General features: G+C 46.8%; 1 pseudogene; it reads left to right on the top strand.

The window, feature by feature from the left end:
• Window positions 1–15,366: 15,366 nt before the first annotated feature.
• On the top strand, window positions 15,367–15,880 carry LOC117090868 (annotated as a pseudogene).
• Window positions 15,881–20,142: the final 4,262 nt, after the last annotated feature.

Raw genomic sequence — 20,142 nt, 5'->3', positions numbered from 1 at the left:
AGAGGAAAATTTGTTCTTGAGGGTCTTGATCTGCTCCCTCTCCTGGGTCTTCACCTCAATCTAGGCATCGATCCCCATGTTCAAGGGCTACCGGAGGCTCTGGTTGATGGTCACCTCCTGGATGCCAAACAGAAAGGCCCCCAAACCTCCAAAGCCCCAGGCTCCACCAGGCGCTCCTCCAAAGCCACTAGGTCGCCCTCCAATGCTGAAGGAGCTTCCTCCAAAGACACTTTTCTTTTTTTTTTTTTTTTTTTGAGGCGGAGTCTCGCTCTGCCGCCCAGGCTGGAGTGCAGTGGCGCGATCTCGGCTCACTGCAAGCTCCGCCTCCCGGGTTCATGCCATTCTCCTGCCTCAGCCTCCCGAGTAGCTGGGACTACAGGCGCCCGCAACCGCGCCCGGCTAATTTTTTTTGTATTTTTAGTAGAGACGGGGTTTCACCATGGTCTCGATCTCCTGACCTTGTGATCTGCCCGCCTCGGCCTCCCAAAGTGCTGGGATTACAGGCGTGAGCCACCGCGCCCGGCCGACACTTTTCATATCCCTTCCTTCAGCCCCACACAGACTGCTTCCAAAGGCGTCCCAGCACTCCTGGCCCTGCTCCCAGCCTGGGTAGCACCACCAGCCACCCTTAGTGAGATCTTCTTTCTCCCTGCAAAGCTGTACAGACTCCTGCTGCCAAAGTTGCCCCCTGTCATGGCACAGGTCGCAGCAGCACTGCCTCCCCCAGAGCGTGAGGGCGATGGATCTGATGGCACCACTATGGCTTTGGTCAGACACAGGATGGTAGAGTGGCCACTGGAGCCCTGGGCGGCCTAGGAGGTCCTGCTGGACTGCTGGCTCATCATTTTCTCTGGATGCAGGAAGACATCCTGGTTTAGAAAGCCTGAGGAAAGGGCACCTTCTGATACAAGGAGAGAGGTGGTCCTTTTTATAAGTCCAGGTGGATTAGCTCACTAATTTGACAGTTTCCTGAGCTTGATTTTCTAGCCAAAACAGGTCAACGTCTCAAATCCCAAACACACCTTAGTCCTAACCCTGGAGCCACTAGTTGCTTTGATTTTTCTCTGACACTGGCCTCATTTTTCCTTGACCAGATCCAAGGCAGAAAAACACTTAGGCTCCCTACAATGGATGGGCTGCTTCCTACTAGAACCCAGTCCCAAACTTCGGCATTTGCTATAATTAGGTGATTTTCCATGCTCCTCCCATCTCCAGTGACCTGGGTCATTGACTTCTGCCAGTCAGATCCCAGCCCTTAAAACATAAAATGTTTGCAGGAGACCTTGTCTCACTTAATGATGCAGTGTGGTCCTGGAGAAAGCCCTTCAGCTCTGCTGGGAACCACATCCACTGCAGTGGGTCCTCGGGATGTGGGGGCCATCAAGAGTCTCTAAGGTAACATTTTGCCTTTTTGTCCTGAGGAAGTGACTCTCCTTACCTCTGGACAGTGCCTAGCCTGCAAGGACAGGACTCTCTGCCCTGTATATGGGGCTTTACCTGCAATCATCTCATACCTAGGTGGTTCGGAGTGAAGCCTAACTCCCGCCCAGACCATCAAATGAATGCACTGTACATTCTAGGCTCTCACCAAGGACTTGAAACCTCATGCTGGGCTGAGTGGGCAATGAACTTTTGCAGGGGAAAAAAGGAGAGGAGGAAGATGAAATGTCCCATGCAAGCTTATGTTTCCACCACAGCATCCTTTTTCCTTGTTCCAAGCTCAGCACATGGCCCAGAGCATGGGATCTCTGGACAAGGCGTGGGAAGATAGACATACTCATTACAACCTCCAGGTGCATTCTTTTGGGACGTGTTTCTCTCTCCTGCCAGGGTCATTTATCATGCCTGACTCGAGCACATTAGAAAACCAGCTGATTCTTGTTTATTCACGTACTTGGTAGGAGAAGAGGCCTCAGTGGCAGGGAACAGTCACTCAGCAAGGCTTTGGAGCCACCCACACATGCTCACTTGTCCTCAGCCTCTCAGTGCCAGGTTCCCAGCACACTAAACCCCTTGCCCCACCTAGAGCCCTTCTGTTGGCAATCCAGCATCCGCTCGAGTGGAATCAAGCAGATAACAAAGAGTGAATGGAGGCACCAACTTGAACCCCACACTGTGCCGCAGGTAACAGCAGATAAACCACATAGACAACGAAGGCATGGAAGAGCAACTGTGTCCCCCATCCCAAGACAAGGACAGAGTGTTGCATTTCATTGAGCATGTCTTAGGCTGGACATTAAGGAGAACCTCCGTATGGTTTCTTTACATGAAATTCTCAAAAAGACAAGACTTTAGGGACAAAGAACAGATCTGTGGTTGCCAGAGGTTAGGGGTGGGGGTAATGAATGACTATAAAAAATAGCACGAGGGGGTTTTGGGGGTTGATGAAACTGTTTACACCCTGATTGTGGGAGTGGGTACCTAAATCTATACGATTATAACTGTGTTAAAATTTATAGAACTGGTGGCAGGGCGCAGTGGCTCATGCCTGTAATCCCAGCACTTTGGGAGGCTGGGAGAGAATCACTCAAACCCAGGAGTTTAAGACCAGTCTAGGCAACATAGCGAAATCCCATCTTTACAAAAAATACAAAAGTTAGCCAGGCATGGTGGCATGCACCTATAGTTCCAGCTACTCAGGAGGCTGAAGTGGAGGATCACCTGAGCCCAGGAGGTTAGAACTGCAGTGAGGCATGACCCCGCCACTACACCCTAGCCTGGCTGATTGAGAGAGATCTTGTCTCAAAAGAAAATATATATACATATATACACACACCCAAAAAGTCCATTTTAATGTATGACAATTTTTTTTGAGACATAGTCTCGCTCTGTAGCCCAGGCTGGAGTGCAGCGGCATGATCTGGGCTCACTGCAAGCTCCACATCCTGGGCTCATGCCTTTCTTCTGCCTCAGCCTCCTGAGTAGCTGGGACTACAGGCGTCTGCCATTATGCCTGGCTAATTTTTTCATATTTTTAGTAGACACGGGGTTTCACTGTGTTAGCCAGGATGGTCTTGATCTCCTGACCTTGTGATCCTGCAGCCACAGAGGTTTCTGGCCAGAAAAGTGACATCCCAAGGATCCCGTAACAATACGATCATTGTGAAGATTAGATGAGCCATATGTGAAGTTCTCAGAACAATTATGGCAGGGAGTAATTACGTATATAACTAGGTAGTGTACATTTGCTTCATTTGTTGGTTTTCCATAACCTTGAGATCTCAGTACGTGGGGGTAAAGGGCATGTGAAGTGTTGTGGGCAAAATCTTGCTGGGGAGAGAGTTGGCTGCTCTTGAATAATAAGAAAGACAGATACATGGGCAGCATTTGACTGCATTCCCCCACCACCTTGGCCCAAAGACCTCAAGAGGAGCAGTGAGGAAGGCCCTGAGGAGACCCAGGCTGGGCACTGAAGTGACAGTTGACTGTTGTTGAGCCATTTGGAGCTCTTGGCAAGGACCACTGAGGCCTCGGCGAGAAGTATGCCAGCCTCAGGGAGTGGGCTGCCCTAGGGTGGATTCAGAAAGTGGAAAGCATATCACTGCAATCAGGCCAATTGTCTGACGCAGATTGCTTAACCCCAAAGACTCCCTCAGTGCTCTCATTCTCCTCTCATCTCTCACTCAGTCCACACACAGCTGCTACCATAACTTTCTGCAGCCTTTCTGTCACCCTCCAATTCAGAAGGCACAATGGGTCACTATTGTTCTACAAAACTTAGAGCCAAAATGCAGCATAACATATTACAGTCTAATGGAGAAAAAAGAAAAAACAGAGCTGAAAGAAGGAAAGGCAGGGTTTCTATATAAGACAACATGAAGGTGGGCCAGGCACGATAGCTCACGTCTGTAATCCCAGCACTTTGGGAAGCCGAGTCAGGCAGATCACGAGGTCAGGAGTTCAAGAGCAGCCTGGCCAACATAGTGAAACCCCATCTCTACTAAAAATACAAAAAATTAGCTTGGCATGGTGGTGCGTGCCTGTAATCCCAGCTACTTGGAATTCTGAGGCAGGAGAATTGCTTAAACCCTGGAGGTAGAGGTTGCAGTGAACCGAGATTGCACCAGTGCACTGCAGCCTGGGCAACAGAGCAAGATTCTGAAGAAGGAAGGAAGGAATGAAGGAAGGAAGGAAGGAAGGAAGGAAGGAAGGAAGGAAGGAAGGAAAGGAGGGAGGGAGGGAGGGGGGAGGGAAGGAGGGAGGGAAAGAAAAGAAAAGAAGGTAAAGGAAAGGAAGAGGAAGAGGAAGAGAAATAGAAAAGAAAGAAAAAAGGCAATAGTGCCATGGCTCAGGTCCAACCCCCTAGCTTGACAATGTCTTTCTGGGTCCCTTCTTGGATTGGCTTTGAACATCCAAGGGGATGGGATTGTGGTGTCACTAACTCTGAGGAGAAAAGAGCTATTACAGAGGAGTGACAAAGGTCAGGGGGACTTTCTGTAGTCATGTATTAGGTTTCAGGCTCTGTATGTGGTGCAGGAGCACTGGCCACTGCTGGTGGTCGTCTGCACAATCCTGGCCAAGGAGGATGGTGATGAACTGCCAAGTCTGGGATTCTGATCCACAGAGAGACCTATGCTTCTGAACTGGACATCCTACCCACCAGCCATGGGGTTGATACCCACATGTAGACCCTGGGTACTTCTGTTGCTCCAGTTGCCACTGCTGGAGCTGCTACTGTCCCCCTTACTAATGTTTTTGCTGCTAGAAATGTGGTTGACCACAGCTGCAATGAGAATGGACTGCTCAGTCACAGTCTGTCTTCCTAAATGCCCATTGCATGCCAATCCCTGTCTGAGAAACGGGTGGTCAAGGAAAACCACAGAGGAGACTTGTGAAAAGACGCTACAAAAAGAGAGCAAAAGAAAAGAAGAGGAGAGACAACGCTCCTATGTGCCTTCCCTGTCTGAGGGAGGCCCAGGACATACACTGGATAAATCCTACCTAAATATGACTTATGTGTCTCTCCCTTGTGCCCCTGCCTTTGTGTTAGTCTAGGGACAAGGCTGTAGAAGACAATTCTAGGATTGAAAAGCTGATGCAAACCCATGAGAAATCATCTAAAACGGTAGAAAAGAAGTGCACAGTATACTCACAGATACACACTGGATGCTGGCACTCCCTAGATACCCTATTCAGGAACAAAATAAATATCATGGAAAGGTTATGATGAAATTAGCCAGGTGAGACAAGCTCTTTTTGGAATTAGTCCCTGGGATGCCAGGGTACAATGATATGAGCTCCAGCATCAGGGATTGAGGTTAGACATGAGAAGGGACTTCCCTGAAATTCTAGGATGGGGAATGCAGAGAATAGAAATGTAATATGTCTCTGGATACATGGCTCTGCCATCACCCTGGCCTCGGTTACCGCATGGGCAAAACTGGGATAATATGGCTTTTCAGCAGTGTGTGAGATGAGTAAATCAAGCTGGGTAGAGTGCCCCGCATATTCGCCATCCTATACAAGTGACACAGATCCTATTTGCATCATCCTTCTGGGCCCATGGACACCACCCACATCCAGGTGTAGCTGTCTTTTTTTAAGATGGGGCCTTCCAACCCAGGTTGGAATGCAGTGGTGCAATCATGCCTCACTGCAGCCTCACACTCCTGAGCTCAAGTGATCCTTCTCCCTCAGCCTCTCAAGTAGCTGGAACTACAGGCACATACCACCATGCCTGGCTAATTTTGTATTATTTTTTGTAAAGATGGGGTCTCATTATGTTGTTCAGGTTGTTCTAGAGTTCCTGGTCTCAAGTGATCCTGCCCCAGCCTCCCAAAGCACTAGGATTACAGGTGTGAGCCACCACACCCAGCTGGCCAAGTATCTTTTCCGGAGCACTGCACAGACTCCAACTGTCCAATGATAACATTAACAAAGAAGGGAAGGTGAGGAAGAGTGACTGGTTCTGATGAAAGTGGAAACACCAGTTTAAAGTGTAGGGACAGCACGCTACTAGGACTACCTGGTACAGATCTTCGTGTTCTTCACCACACCAGGATTCACTGACATTTGCCTTTGGGTGCACTATATGCCTATTAGGAGGCTCTGATCATTCCACTCTAGCAAATATTATAAAAGTTGTATCTCTGAGCCCAAAGAGAGAGTGCTGAGCAGTACAGTCCAGTTCATCAAGCACTTATTGAGCCCTTCCTTTGTCCCCTGCCACTGTGTTAGAGCCTGTGTATACCAAGGGGAAGGAAATGTAGGGACAAAAATAACTGTAACACAGCACAGCTAACCAAAGGACCACACAATCCTGTGAAACAGGGTTCTCAAGTTGGGTTCTGTGCCTTTATCAGAGTGCCTATGCGGCTGCACTCCTTGCCTTCCAGCATCTTCTGGTAGGTGGCAGTCTCCACATCCAGCCCAGCTTGATGTTCAGCAGCTCCTGGTAGTCACATGGAAGATGGGCCAGGTCCTCCCTGGCCTGCAGCAGGGACTCCCTGAGCTCTGCTAACTTGGCCTGGGCTTCCTTGAGGGTCAGCACCATCCCTGGCACCATGCTGCTCAGTGTCAGCAATTGCCACCTGCAGGTTAGCATTCCAAAGCAGGAGGAGGAAGTGCACTGAGTCCCTAAATCCAACTGCGTATACAACTGAGCACAGGTCTCCATCTGTCCCCTTAGTGAAAATACTTAACGTGTGTGCTATGTGGCTGGTGATGCTAACTTCTGCTCATAGCATTCATATTCATGTAAACTAAACCATGCTGGGAAACTCCAGTGATTGTTGAGCCTTTATCCAGAGACAGCAGTCACCTGCTTCCCACCTCTTGGGAAGGAATAATCCATGTTCTGAGATCCCAGAAACTCAATGCCACATAGTTTATGAAGTTTTGGGGACCCTGTCTACCAGAATGAGAGAAGATCATTCTGCCTTTAAGTTGATGGATGTAAGTTAAGATAGCATAAAGTCCTTGCTCTGTGTGGTACCATTTGGCAAGCCCAGTTGCAAAAGCTCCCAACCAGGAGTCTGAAAGGCTGCCCTACCTACTAGGTTCAGGTGTCCCTCTGGCATACCAGGACACCACTTTCATCAGAGCCATAATCCTGGGCTTTGGGGAGCTGCCCCCACCTGCTGCTCAGGGAGCTTCATCTCGCTTATCTCACATCCCATGCCCAGTCTCTTCCTCTTTCAGACACGCCCCCTTAGTCCCCTTTTCAGGCCCCTATGTATTCTGCTGCCTGCATTCCCTTCCTGCCTCTCCCCTGCAGGGAGGGCTGCACCCTTGTCCACCTGACAACAGGTGCCATGATGACAGGATCCTCTCTGCCTGGTTCTCCAGGGTTCCCCACTGCCTAGCACAGTGCCTGGCCCATGGTAGGCTCCCAGATTTTGTGGGATCAACAACTATTCAGCTCCTCCTGCTTATGGCATTGTCCTCTGTGTGGGTAGCTGTGTGTCCCGCCTCCACCGTCATGCTGGAGAAGAAGTCTTGGCCCTCCAGACACCTTTCTACCCCAATCATCTCCTGCCCAAACCCAGGACAGGAGCCTGCATGCATGAACTCAAGACGGGGTTTTGAGATACAAACTAACTAAATCAGCTGCCACTTGGAGGAATGGCTGCCCTCTCTGCTAAACATGCCCACCTGTGCACCAAGCCCATGTTAAGCACATGGGAAATGCAGCCAAATCATCCAACTGTAGGGTAAAGAGACCCAGCTGGTTGGAAGGCCTTGAATCTCACCTCACACCCTCACACTTTCTCAGCCCCTAGAAGCCCCTAACATCCCAGCTTGGATGCTTGTCTTGGCAGCCTGACACCCTCAGGGGCCTGGGAAGAGACTGCAGATTATCCTCGAAATAAACAAAAGAGAGGCAATTTTATTAAGAATTTAACCCGGGGTGGCCGGGCGCGGTGGCTCAAGCCTGTAATCCCAGCACTTTGGGAGGCCGAGACGGGCGGATCACGAGGTCAGGAGATCGAGACCATCCTGGCTAACACGGTGAAACCCCGTCTCTACTAAAAAATACAAAAAACTAGCCGGGCGAGGTGGCGGGCGCCTGTAGTCCCAGCTACTCGGGAGGCTGAGGCAGGAGAATGGCTTAAACCCGGGAGGCGGAGCTTGCAGTGAGCTGAGATCCGGCCACTGCACTCCAGCCCCAGCGACAGAGCGAGACTCCGTCTCAAAAAAAAAAAAAAAAAAAAGAATTTAACCCGGGGTAACAGCAACAGTCATCCTGGCTATAAGGAGAGAGGATCTGAATCCAGTGGTTTCTGGTGAGCACAGGCCAAGAAAAAAGTTACAGCACAGTAGCAGGGGTGCTAGAAGGCCTTCCTTGCAGACAGGCCAGAGAGCTGGGCACTCCGAGCTGCCGTGCCATCACCTCTGGAAGGAAGAGAAGTTTTGACTGAGTGTCAGGGGTAGGTTCACTGCCAACTGACCCTGTGCATGAACATAAACAGCTTGATGACTGAGAACTTTCTAGTTACAGTTTATTAAAATAAAAACAAAGAGCACACTCAGGTTGCCCTGGAGACTATAGTTATTTTCACCTCTGGTAGGTGCTTATACCAGGCTTGGAACAGATGCATTCTTTGGCACCATCACATCTACAGGAATCTAATGTTGTGCTTGCCTCTGTAGACAGCACCACAGGAGTAGATGATGGGATGGCAAGTTGGCTCTCAAAGATTTTGGGAAGGGCACTCATTGAAAGACACATAAGACAACATGGGAGCTAAAGCTTAAGCAAACGCAGTTCTCTTTCATTTACTGAATAGCTTCTTGATCATATAACAAGAAGTTTATAGGAAGGAGGAAATGTGTTCTGTTAATACTCAGAAAGCAAACAGCCTGACAGTCTTACCCAGAGCATGAGGCAGACACAGATGGGACCAGAAACAGTCATGTGACTATTGCAGTTACAGGAGGGGATTGAAATGGGAACTATGGAGGGCGGTTAGTCAAGGAAGACTTCCCAGAGAAGGTATCTTGAGGTGAGTTGATGGAGAGGATAAAGAGTATCCCATGTTGGGGAGATAAAGAGACTTGCAGAAACCTATCTGTGTGGCAAATATTACAGCTTCATTTGAACAAGATCATCAAAGGCTGCTGGCTGCTGAAGGCTATGAAGCAGAGCGTGGTATATCCACGAACACAGGGGTATGTACCAGCCTGACACATTGAGTGGGAAGAATTTATGCTGTTTATGACAGCCTGGCAAACTGCAGTGGGTCATGAGTTTGGATGTGGCTCACTGCTCCCCAAAGATCATCCAGGGTCTCTAGTTTCCCTTTGCTCCCATCCACTCCCACCAACATGATCTTATGCAAGTACCATTTTCAACATGTCACTCTCCTACCCAAAAGTTGACGAGCCTGCCTCTTCTAGCAGAAAGATCTCCTCTTTTGACCTTAAATGCCCTCCCCTTTCCCTTTTTCTTTCCTCCAACCTGATTCCAACACTTTAATGTTAAAACTCTGTCATTCCATCCAAGCCAATCTTCTTGCTATCATTTGGTAGGAAGTTGAACAAATTACCTCTACGATTTCTTCCCCTTGTTGGGTTCTGGAATACCATGCATCTCCTCCCTCCTACCACCATCGTCCTTGGTAAGTTCCACCTCTGAGAGGGTGACCCACTCAGCGTCCTGGACATGGAATCCCTGGGTCTTCTCAATTCCAGTCACCTTCTCCTTCACTCCACCTCAACCACACACTCCAGGCCTGCAGCCTGGACCATCACCAAGAACTGCTCCCTCCTAGAAGCTTAATTCCCAAGCCCCACTTTCTGGTCATAATTTTCTATCTCCCAGGGCTCTCCCACCTACCTCTCATCACATCTGCTCCTCACTCATATAAATAATCTCATTGCCTTAACCCCTTCATTTTTTCCGAGGCTGTTAGCTCTCTCCTGGCTTCTTTTCCTGCTCTTCTCACATTAAGCATTATTCATTCATTCAACAAATACTTTCTGGGCATCTACTATGTGCTAGGCATTGACCAGGTAGTGGAAAGTGGTGAAGAAAATTGATGCTGTCTCATTCCTCATAGAAAGAACAGACTGGACTGCACCATCTGGACAACCTTCTCACCAGCCTTATCAATTCCCCTATTCCCCTATCTTTCAACCATCAGCCTAACAAAGTCCCTTCTCAAGGCCATGACTACAACCTTCTTTCCTCCGCCTGCTGCAGGCACTGAGCTCAGATAGGGGAGACCACCCAAGCCTGGCTTCCTACTTCACCAAGAACACTGAAGCCATCAGGATTGATCCCCTCAGCATCACTTCTGTGCCTTTACTCCTGCCTGCCTCCACACCCACTTGATTTTCCTTTTTCTTGTACACAGCTTCAAGATGTATCCCACCCATCTCCTCTAATTCTTTGCTCCATTAGTTACTCTCCTCTCTCTCCTGCCCCTCCTCTCAACCTCTCCTCTCATATCCAAGTCTTTCCCACCTTTACAGTACCTCTTGTCACCCCATGACACCTTCTTGCTATCATTCTGTGTCTCTTTCCCTTCTTAACTAAGTGTCTGAAAAGGATGACCCCATTTTGTCCACTTCTCTGTCTTGATCAACTCCTAAACCCATGAAATCTAGTTCTGTACATAACCCTGACATCATGGACATCACATTCATCATGGACATCACATTCCTAAGAATGCCTTTCTCCCTGACTTCCTAAAAGCCAAACCTAATAGACAACCTTCAGTCTTCATGCCACCAGATCTCTTTACTGCAACTGAAATATGGTGTATACATAAGCCATTCTTTGCAGTATCATCACAACAGTAACTTGCACATGGTTTTTGAATTCCTACATTCCTTAAAAGTCTGCATTAATAGGTTTCCAGCTTCATTCTGGCACAACTTGGCAACTTCCTTGTGGATGTAGTGGATAAGGCATGGGCAGGTCCAGTTTGTAGAGAATGTGAACACAGTGCTACTTGATGAAATGAATCTAAAACCAGGAGATTCTAAAGCTCCTAGAGTGACAGTGAGCCACTGGAGAGCAGGTATAGAGAAGCTGTGGTGTCATTACTATCTTATTCTAGAAAGGCAGTGCTGACCCTACACTGAGTGGTGTGGAGGCAGGCCAGCTGCAGAAACTGAGGACTGAGGAGATTCGACATTGGATTGAGGAAAGGCCCCTCTTCTCCAGATCTCAGGGCTCAGGATAGTGACAGACTAACACAAAACCACCAGGCCATCACGTCAGTTGTGTGGGTTGTGTCACATATAAGAGTTCCAGGCCAAGGATGTGAAAGAGAGTGAAAATCTAGCCCATACTCTAGTCACTGACCTGTGTGCTCTGCCATGGACTATGTCCACCCAGAAGAACACAAACATTTGTTACTTTACACAAGTGCTATCCTTTGCTAAGACATGCAACCATGAAGCTCTCTGCACAGAATGGACACTATTTCTAATTCACAGAAAGACCTGAGAGGTCCAGAAGACTTCAGAACACCAGTTTAACATCATGAGTTTAAGAATGAGAAGAATCTAGTGCTAGAAAATCTTCATTTGTGCCTCACTCATCTTCAGGTCAGTTAAGTCAAGTTGTATGTAGTGAAACCCCATGAGTCAAATCTTGGCTCCCCACCTCTTAGTTACATTACTTCAGGTAAGTTGTTTAACCCACTATGCCTTGATTTCCACCTATCAGATAAAAATTTGCTGTGAGGATTAAATTACTTTAGAACATATCCTGGTACATAACAAGCACTCAGTACACATTAGCTTTTAACTAATAGTGTCATCCTTATGTATAATGACAGAAAATCATCTCTGGACCATCAACCACAGGACACACCCTCTCATCGGCAGGGTCTTTGTTCTCCAAAGTTTGCATGTGGGTGCTGTTGCCACAGTTATTCAGTGCTTTCCTGTTTCAAAAAGGCAAGAGTGTGGGTGTGAGTGCAAGGGTGTGTATCTATCTGTGTTGGAGGTAAGGCAAGGGTTACAGTCAGAAGACTCAGGCCATCAACCATGTGTGCAGAGGGAAACTGAGCAGATTGATTCAGCCCTATATTAAAAACTATGCCAATTCTAACTAAACCACGATGATTTTACAAAGCTGAAGATAAGCTAAAAATGCCTCAAGTCCTAGGTTTTCTCTGTACTTCTATTACAAAGCATTATTTTTGGCCAGCTAAGATCCTGCATCTTTTTTTTTTTTTTTTTTTTTTTTTGAGACAGAGTCTCGCTCTGCCACCCAGGCTGGAGTACAGTGGCACAATCTCGGCTCACTGCAAGCTCCGCCTCCTGGGTTCATGCCATTCTCCTGCCTCAGCCTCCTGAGTAGCTGGGACTACAGGCGCCCACCACCACGCCCAGCTAATTTTTTTATTTTTAGTAGAGACGGAGTTTCGCCGTGTTAGCCAGGATGGTCTCGATCTCCTGACCTCGTGATCCGCCCGCCTCGGCCTCCTAAAGTGCTGGGATTACAGGTGAGCCACCATACCCGGCCAGACCCTGCATCTTAATTACCAGTTTTTCAGGGCAAAACATTCATGAAATAAATTTATGGGAATTCAGACGTGGACTATTTGGCCTTGATTGTGAGTAACCTCAGCTTTAATAAGGCAGAACGCCTGGCTTGAAACAACCAAGTAATTAGTCTAAACAGTGGGAGTGAGAAAGGAGCTCTAATACATACATTTTGCTAATTGCTCTTCCCTGTTGCCAGCAAAGGTGAATTGAAAGAGGTCAACCAGAGCCCCCTGGAGGCAAGGAGGACAGTTAAGAGTTTGTCTCTGTCAGCCAGGGATGAGCTAGCAAGAGCCATTACTTCAGTGAACTGGGACACCAGAGTCGGGACCTCAGACATTCAGCCAGTGGGAGAAAGAACATCTGGAATAGACAGAAAAGGCAGCAGGGGGCCTGGGGAGCCCAGCCTAAGTAGCAGCAATCCCTACCCCAGCCCTAGCTGGGCTTTCCTGAATGTCCCAGGCAAGCATTTACCACTGATCAAATGGCAGCATGCCAGAAAAGCCCACACCCCAGAATCCCTGCAGAATGTTCTCATGAATTCTATACATGCGGTGGGCTGCCCACAATAACCGGACCTTCACCTCCAAGGTCTTCAAGGATCCCAGGGTCTTCTCCATGCTCCCGGAGCACTAGTTTTTACCAGAAAAAAAGGCAAGCTCCCCATCCAAATCCCAGTCAACCAGCCAACTGACCAGCTCCCTCTGGTCCTGTCTCCGGTCAAATTCCCAAAAACAGACTGAGATGAAGATTGTGTACAGGAAGTTTATTGGAGAATACTCTTAGGATCAATATGTAAGGAAGTGAATGAAGCAGGATTGGGGATTGGGGAAAGGTTAAACTGCTATGTAGTTGAGTTGGCTGCAACAAAGGTCTCAGCCCATCCTATGGAGTGCTAGACCTGCCACTGGGGAGAGACCATAGCCTAGGGTAAGGCACTCTGCTAAGAGCAATCAGGAGCCACAGGGGCTGCAGAAGTGAGTGCCAGGTTCTCAAAAGGGTGAGAGCCCACCACCCATCCACTACAGACCCCACATCCCTAGGGAGCTGATCCTGCTTCTGTTTCTCTCCCAGCCTTGCCTCACTCTGTCGTCTCATCTACCACCACAGACATAATTTTGGAGGTGGCCTCTTCCCACAACTTGACCCCAATTCCCTGCAATCCTGTAAGCCCCTCTGGTCTCCCTCCTGCTAAACTAGGTTCTCTCTTTGTCACCCCACCCCAGCTATTCTCAGCATCCCCAACAGGGCACTGATTCTGGCACAATTGTGAATGGTTGCTGGATACCTGAATGACTGAGGTGCTGTTGGAGTCCTTGCCCCAGACAAGCAAGAAGAGAGGAGCAGCAGCTTCTTCCCAATGCGGAACCACAGAATGGGACTAGGATATATGTAGGACTGGCTTCTGGGTGACTTGCCAGGAGCTATGGTGGTACATGGATCAGGCTCCCCTGAAGAAGATGGACTAGCCAACACCAGAGCCCCTGACAAAGAAAAGCAAGACAGGGTGGAGAGTGAAAGCTCAGGTTGTAAAGGACAGTCAGCGGGCCCCCTTCAGGGACGTTTCTGCAGTCCTGTCAACACTCAGCATATGATATTAGTATAAAATCTTCTCCATCCACGTCATCTTTCCCCAGGAGGTTCTGCTTTGCCTTTGTCTCTTTAGGGGGATCCAGATCTAAACAGACCATCCAGGCATAGTCTAAACAATGCAATGTGCCCTGGACAGCCTCTGCTAAAATTGGGAGTAAAAGAAATCATTATCGGCCGGGCGCGGTGGCTCAAGCCTGTAATCCCAGCACTTTGGGAGGCCGAGACGGGCGGATCACGAGGTCAGGAGATCGAGACCATCCTGGCTAACACGGTGAAACCCCGTCTCTACTAAAAAATACAAAAAACTAGCCAGGCGAGGTGGCGGGCGCCTGTAGTCCCAGCTACTCAGGAGGCTGAGGCAGGAGAATGGTATAAACCCGGGAGGCAGAGCTTGCAGTGAGCTGAAATCCAGCCACTGCACTCCAGCCTGGGCCACAGAGCGAGACTCCGTCTCAAAAAAAAAAAAAAAAAAAAAAATCATTATCTTTTTCTGCTCAAAATGTTGATAGATCCTTTGATCTCAGACATACCACTAGGCTGTTCATACAGTAGGTAGCCAATACGGTGTGTCTTTCTTTCACAGTCATGACACCATGGCAAGAGTTAGATGTAATATTTATCTGCATTTATAAGACACTATTTATAATAGCTTTTACAAACAAACGGCTAGTTTTGTTAATCTACAAAGAGGATGTACAGATTATTTAGAAAAACAAAATGATCACTCACAGAGAAAATGGACTAAGTGAAGAGACAACTCACAGAAAATGAAAGCTAAATAGTGAATAAACATATTTGTAATGCTCAACCTCATTAGCAGTCAAAGAAATGAAAATAAAACAGAAAACTATCACCAAAAAAAAAAACTAAAAAAGAATACCACACAGTGTTCAGAAGACTGTGGAGAAATAGGAAGTCTTATACATTACTTACAAAAGCATGAATTGGTACAATCTTTCTTGAGAGCAGCCTGACCATATAAATCAAAAATTTTCAGTGGCCTTACAATTCCAATAACCTCTAAAAACTTACCTTAAAGAACGAATAGGACCAGAGTCCAGAGAAGTGTGTGTTCATTGCAGCAACGTTTATTGCAGTGGAAAAAGTAGAAATGAATATATATATATATCAAAGGACGCTACATCTACACAATGGAATATTATGTAGTTATTAAGGATGACTTGGCCATGAGGGTAACAGGTGGCAGAGCATGGCGCCTACAGCTCAGTAACCTGGGAGGTGGGGTGCGGGGGAGGAGAGGGACGCACGGAAGCCGACTCTGTGGGTCTCAGGCTGATAGAAGGCCGCTCGCCAGCTCCTATTTCAGGGATGGACGCAGCAGCGGAAGTGACGGAAGCCCCAGAGGAAGAGAGCTTTGCACTGCCCATCTCTTCCGCCTCTGAAGCCAAATTTGATGCTGTGGTTGGTTCTATTGAGGCCATCATCATGGATCCCGAGTTCCAGGTATGGCAGAGAAATTTCATGGACAAATACTACCAGGAATTTGAAGACACGGAAGAGAATAAACTCACCTACACACCAATCTTTAATGAATACCTTTCTTGGGTAGAAAAATATATTGAAGAACAGCTGCTGGAGCGGATTCCAGAATTCAACATGGCGACTTTCACAGCAACATTAGAGCACCATAAAGATGAAGTGGCTGATGACATATTCGACATGCTAGTCACATTTACAAACCTTCTGGCATTTAAAGAGATGTTTCTGGACTACAGAGCAGAAAAAGAAGGCCGGGGACTGGATTTAAGTGGTGACTTAGTGGTGACTTCATTGTGCAAAAACACCTTCCACACCAGCTATCCAAAACAATCTGTGGCATTAGCTCGCGTCTCCAGGCAGTGGGAGCCTTCTGGACATCATAGGCCCAGTAGGCGGGGAGAGGCATCTGTTCCTAATGACAGAATATGTCTTGGAAAGACTGACTCTGCCGCTCTTCTTTAATGTTAAGCATTGATGAATCAAAAAGAGAATTACCTTACCCTCCAGGGACCTCTGCTTTTCCTGAAACACGTTCTTGTATTCAGTAACCCTACTGCCATTGCCAAAGGAGACACCCCTCTCAGGAACTTCTGAGGGTCAGACTACTCTGGGACAAGAGATTGTGTCTAGCATTCCATCTGGAAGACCCCTTTTCTCACCATACATGTTCCTGTGTCAACAACGTGGAAAATAACACCATCACAAACCCTCCCTGACCCAAATACCACAGGCAGGCTTTGCACCAAACTTTCGTGTGCTCACAGCTCTTTCACTTGGGTAAGATTTGTAGTCCATCAACACTAGGGATCCACCTGTGCAGGTATTTTACTTTTTGGGAGTATTTATCTAGGATGTCACTCAAACCAACTGCCCCTGACTTGAGATTTCTGAAGCTCCTATTTTCTGCCCACTATTAGGAGAAAACTAGAGCCAGTCTTGGCTGAAGGAAGCAACTGAAAAACATGTCCTTAACCAAAATCTACATGGGAAAATCAATTCCTAGGAGTGGGTTTGCAGTACTTTTATTACTGTCTTCTGCTAGTCCTGATGTGGTCCCACCGTTTCTAGAGAAGCTTTTATTTTTTTAAGCATCATTGTTGAAAAAATATTTTTGTAGATGAATACTCAAGCGGTAGATCTAATACAGTAGATCTGATTTTAGAATTTCTGATTAGCCTCTTAAAGATCTAAGTATTAAATGGCTTGTACTTTTTCATTGTAGTGCTATGAAGGCAAACATGTTTTCTTTATTGAATTTGAAGGGGTGGCCTGCCCCTCCACACTTGTGGGTGTTTCTCGTTAGGTGGAAACGAAAGACTTGAGAAAAGGAATAAAACACAGAGACAAAGTGTAGAGAAAGAAAAGCGGGGCCCAGGGGACCCGCGCTCAGCTTACAGAGGACCCACGCTGGCACTGGCCTCTGAGTTCCCTTAGTATTTATTGATAATTATCTTTACCATCAAAAAGATAAGGGAGTGGCTGGACAATAGGATCCTTGTAGGGAGGAAATCAGCAGTAAGACATATGAACAAAATCCTTGTAACATGAATAAGTTTAAAGGAAAATGCTGTGCCTTGAGATGCATATGCAAACATCTCCATAAACCTTTTAGCAGTATTGCTCCAGCAAGCCCCACCTTATTCCTAAAGGTGATTTTCTCCTTGCTCAGTAAACAAAACACACAATGGGTGTTACCCGGAGATGTTCCATTGCCCAGGGAGGGGCAGGAGACAAATGTTTTTCTCTTTCTTGAGATTAAGAGAATGGTGATGACCTTTAACCATAAGCAGCCTTTAGGCACTTGTTTAACAAAGTACATTCTGCACAGCCCAAAATCCTTTTAACCTTAAATCACCTTCGCACGTGTCTCTTGCAAGGACAAAGTTGAAGGTAAGGTCACAGATGAACAGCATCTCAAATACAGAACTAAATGGAGTTTTTTTATGTCTACTTCCTTCTATATAGACATGGTAACAAACTGATCTCTCTTTCTTTTCCCCACAGAATTTCCTATTTTACTGGACATCAATGGATGTATGCTATGCACTGGAAATCAACTGAAAGATATCTTTTACTTACCGCATGTTAAGTGTGTTTGTACAGATTTACTTAAAATCCTTTCCGTATAAATCGGTCTGTTAGGCTTTTGGTTGGGGTGGGGGTGAGTTTGCTAAAATGTAATTCTTCAAGCTCTGTAATTCCAACTCTATCCTTCTTCCTTTCAAAATCTTTCTTGCAAAAAAATGGTGTTCCACTGGTCTAGTTCAGCCTGAGTAAGAGGAGGTAGCAAAAGGCTTCAGAGGTATCAAAGGTCGTCTGTCTGACTTCATGTTAGTAAAATGTTTGGTAGGACATTGCTGACTAGAAAACATATATGTCACATCTCTAGAAAGAAGAAAAACATATAATTGTTTATAGTTCCTAATGTGTACCTTTAATTTTGTTTTTAAGTAAAAAATAAGAATCTGCACCGAAAAAGAAAATTATGATCTCAATCTACATTTGCTGTTGTGGAAAGATGCTATTTAGTAAATATCTTATCAGCTAGATTATAAATTCTATGAGGGCAGAAACTGTATGTGTTCTCCCCTGTATCCTTGGGCCTGGTACAGTAGCTAGAAAATGGTGAGCATTCAGTCTATTAATAGTTGTTGAATAATTAAATGGGTAAATTCCACAGTACATTAGGTGAAAAATCAAGTTTAAAAAGCGGAATGTATTAAGACCCCATTGTAAAATATTTTATATATTTCTATGAATATGTGTGCATGCATGCACATGCATGAATGTAGGAAAATGTCAGGATGGTAGAATCATAGATGATCTTAATCTTTTAATTTGCTAAAACTTTATGCATTTTTGCTCTAAATGTGTGTTGCTTTTATAATTTAGTAAAAGATATCTAGAAGGAGAGGGAGAAGAGTGAAGGATAAAGAATAAAGGATGGAAAACAACAAAGTAGTTGCCACTAGGAGACAGATTAATTCTAAAGACAGCTGGTAGGATTTCAAGTATCAGTTCCGAAGAGTTCCTGTCACCCTTTTGACCATTCCACACAGGTAAATACCTACTCTACTTACCCTGGCTGCCTTCAAACACAAAGAGCTGCCCAGTTCTCTCTTCAGATGAGCGATGGGTTGAGGCATTCTGTAAGGCTGAGACAGCCCAAGATTGCCAGTCTCCCACAGTCTTAAAAATGTTCCATTCTCCCCAGCCCATATCCTGGACTCAGACATGATGCCTTCACTGTGGAGCTTCACCATGTGCTCCACTGTCACATGGTTTAGTGCCACTGTGTCAAGAACATGGAAGATGACACTAGTCCTGGAGTTCTCCTGGGATTTGGTCTGGATAGCTGAGCCTTGACCCCTTGCCCTTCCTCCATGTTGCCCAGAGTCTCTTTCCTTCCCAGGCCTGCTCCAGGCTTCTTCTACAATGTGCCTTTCTTAATAGGCCCCTTCCTTTAATTCTAGGTATTCTTAAGTCTTTCACTACCTCCCTTGGTAGCCCCCTCCACCATTCCTCCTCACAAGAGTTCAAAAGAGTGTCCTAGGTCCTCACTGTAAACTTTTCACTCTGTCCTACCTTGGTGTGTGACCTATCCCATCTTTCATTCAGGCTGAGGGGATGGGAGGCCCACTCCCCTTATTCGTCTCTATTCATCCTTTCAATTGACCACCAAACTTTTGCTCAGTTCCCCACCTGTTATGCAGGGCCCTGAGATTAGTACCCAGCAACACATGGAGCAGAGCTCCCAGGGTGTTCTCCTGTGGGGAGTTGGGGAGACAACCGATGATGTTTCTTGCAGCGTCTCTAAAAGGCCAGTAAGAGCCGAAATTCAGAACTGCCTACGTCTGCTCAAAGTACACAGAGCTAGGCCAAGGGAAAGTGGAAAGGGCACTACCTCCTGCTTGTAAGCCATGAAAAGATGGGCAAGTATTTATTGATCTCTCAGGTAACTTTAAAATGTCCTCTTCTCCAATTCTTGAGGCCAGGGCTACAGTACTTTAGAGATTAGATGAGGTGAGCTAAGGCTCAGAAATATAGAGACCAGGCCCTGGCACTCCCCTTGGACATTAGACAAATGTACAGATGCCCTCTCGTTATTCCAGCCCTGACCTGACTTATGGGCAGTAACACTCAGTCTACAGTGACTTACAAACTAGCATTTTGCCTTGCTTAGTGGCCTGTGGAGGGGATTGGTTGGGGGGCCGGGTAGGGAAAAATCACAGATCCTAAATGTCATCTCCTGAGGCCCCCAATTTTCCTGGTTTCTCTCAGTGACTATCTCATTACTCCTGTGCTCCCTGGGTTCGGGTTTCAGTTTTCTGAAAATGGCTGGTAAACGCTGGTGTGAGGGCAGGTACACATCATCCCCGTTCCTAATTATATATCCACCTGGAGTGAGTTTTACTAGTTTAACACTCCCACCCACTCTCTTACCTGATCGGTGAGTTTTGAAGGAAGAGTTGAGTTTGCAGAGCAATGCCTCTCCATCTCTTACGATCTGGCTGTCCACAGCAAGATTATATTCTGCTCTCTTGTGCTCTCCCTCGGCTATTAGGGATCAGACCCCATAGGGAAGGCCGCAGTGGCCCTAGGCTG

This window comes from Trachypithecus francoisi, unplaced genomic scaffold, assembly GCF_009764315.1.
Source record: "Trachypithecus francoisi isolate TF-2019V2 unplaced genomic scaffold, Tfra_2.0 Lachesis_group11, whole genome shotgun sequence".
NCBI classification, from domain to species: Eukaryota; Metazoa; Chordata; class Mammalia; order Primates; family Cercopithecidae; genus Trachypithecus; species Trachypithecus francoisi.
This window is presented reverse-complemented; position numbering and strand designations above follow the sequence as displayed.